General features: G+C 31.5%; 1 non-coding gene across 1 annotated transcript; it reads right to left on the bottom strand.

Moving 5' to 3' along the window:
• Positions 1–303: 303 nt before the first annotated feature.
• Positions 304–375, bottom strand: TRNAA-UGC. Its single transcript has one exon. It is a non-coding gene; the product is annotated as a tRNA-Ala (tRNA).
• Between the last annotated feature and the right edge of the window lie 2,310 nt (positions 376–2,685).

Raw genomic sequence — 2,685 nt, forward strand, 5'->3', positions numbered from 1 at the left:
AAATCTATTTGAATAGATAAATAAAAGAAAAGGAATCGATACATGAATAAGAAGAAGAAGGGGGGACAGCAAGACATAATACCTGTACAACAAGAGATCGAGAAGAATGAAAACTGGAGAAACAAATTAAAAGAAGAAATACAATGAGAAAAGAAAATGATTGAGGAAAATAAGTGAGCAGACTTGATAAATGATATGGCAATATAACAGGAAAAATCTTTCACATATCATAGTAATTTTAATTTTTATAATGATATAATCTATCAAACAAATTTGTAAGAAACAATAAAAAAAAATAATGTCTGGAGGTATCGGGGTTCGAACCCGAGGCCTCTCGCATGCAAAGCGAGCGCTCTACCGCTGAGCTATACCCCCTTATCTGACGCCCTCAGGACGCCTATTAGGTATTATTTAACAATGGATTGGTATTGACAGTGTGATCATGACTCAGACAGATTCTATCTATAGTTGGAACAAAATGAAATTAAAAAAAATAGACCTATCAGTTGCACAAAAGCACAAGAAACCAAGTAGGCTTATTTTACATGTTGGGTTTCATAATGGATGTATACCAAAATTCCTTTATTTAATACCAATAATTTACTGTTGCAAGATACCAACTCTGTATTTAAATTAAAAATTAAATTCAATTAAAAAATGGTTTATTAAAACATGCCTCGCAACCAAAGGCTGAATAAAAACATGTGTACAATTTACAATAACAGAATCAGATATAAGTACAAACATGAAATGGTAAAAATTGAATACAATAACTTCTTATTTAAATACGAGGAAATAAATTGTTGAAAAAACGCACATTGTATTGAACATTATACAACCTTAAAACCACTACATGTATATTATACATGTATAGATGTGAATAAAAATTACTAGAAAATGGTGATGTGGAATTATAGAGATAGGCAAAGGGAGACAGACAGAGAAAATGTAAGTAAAAGGAAAGGGTAATTGAAAATAGATATTGATAGAAAGTAAAGAGAGAGGATTGGACCTGAAAGATAAAGAAAGTATAGAGCGTAGAGGGCGATATAGAATGAGGAGGACATAGAGATGTATATCTCTATGGAGGAAGACAATCCAGGCAAATAAAAACATTACATTCATCATATCGTCGGGGGAGGGGGAGGGGTTTAACAAATTCATCTAGTTCTCATTTAGTAAGTGTATGAAGTAGGGGATGGGACTATTTTGGAATCGGCGGGTTTTGCATATAAATCTAGTTTATTATTTGTAACGAAGTGTTGTCTTTATTTGTCATCTTATTTGGTAAACTTTTTTTTGTAGGCCTATTCGTAATGTGGCAGTAAAAGGCTAGCCTTTTAGCCTTTACTCCGATGATAACATTTTTTTTCTCATACATAGTATATAAAGTACAACTACAAAATGAAGTATACAGCAATATAACAAAGAAAACTAATATACATCTTAAAATACATTTTCCGAACAAAACACATAACGCATAAATACAGATAGAAAGCAGTTATTTTCACTCGAATTTAAAACTATTCCATAACATTACATTATTGTTCCAAGGAGATAATTTGATCAAAATTATCACATTATTAATTTTGATAGAGCATTCACCAAGTAATACTTCAAGCCATTGTATATTAAGAAATCGAATAAAATGTAATTTGTTTCCTACGCTGTGTGTGCTCAAAGAGCCCCCAAGATTTTTCCTGGTGATGATCCGTGTATTATTCCTTTGTATGCTGCATCCCCGTGTATTCTGGAAGATGAGAAAATTTTGAACAATGTAATGAAAATGACTTTAATTTTGTAGTGAAATCTGTTTTTTTTTCTTGTGCTTTTCAAATTTATTTTGATTAAAATTACTTCGATTTTTAAGTGAAGACCCCCTCTTTTCTTCTTTTTTTTTGCTTTTCAAATTTACATCAGCATCCCTCCCCCCCAAAAAAATTATATTGTTCCCAGTGCCCTACATACTTAAATCCAAATATTAGAAACTTAAGCAGCACATTATGAAATACATGATGTGTTTCTATCTCTTTTCTACTGAAAGAACATGTATTGGAATGTATCATACCAAACTGGCTCAGTTTGTCATTAGAAAATATGATACTATAAAAAAAATTGTATTGAAATTCTTTTAACTCCCAGTCTAATGTGGAGACTCGAGGGATAGAAAAACATGTTGCAACTGCCGACTTATTCAAGTTAAAGCTGATACACCTCTTGATGTTTGAGCGAATGAATCTTTATCAATAAATATATTATATATAATAATATCAAGATGTTGGAAAAATCAATGTTATCATGCCATGTGTCACAGCTCCCTGAGCAAGATTTCTTGTTCTTTCATGCAATTGACATCTTGTTGTTCTCGTTAGAAATTGAAAATGAGACGTTTACATTTAGACCTTTTCTAACGAGAAAATCCCCTCTTCTTATTTTGCCTCCTGTGTTAGCAATGTGATCAACTTGAAAAATGTCAGAATTATTATTTTTTTATTTAATGTTAATGTCGTACCTGTAATAAATGTATTGTTAAAAGCCATTTTGTTTTCGCTTTTCTTCTTTGTCGCCCTCACGTGTTGGGGGTTATCGCAAGCATTAAAATCCCTTCCACGACTAAAAAAACAACAACATAATCTTACCTTACAAGAAGTTAAAGTATGTTTTCAAGCTGAATGAATTCGAAAT

The sequence above is a fragment of the Lytechinus variegatus genome, chromosome 2 (genome assembly GCF_018143015.1).
Source record: "Lytechinus variegatus isolate NC3 chromosome 2, Lvar_3.0, whole genome shotgun sequence".
Taxonomy (NCBI): domain Eukaryota; kingdom Metazoa; phylum Echinodermata; class Echinoidea; order Temnopleuroida; family Toxopneustidae; genus Lytechinus; species Lytechinus variegatus.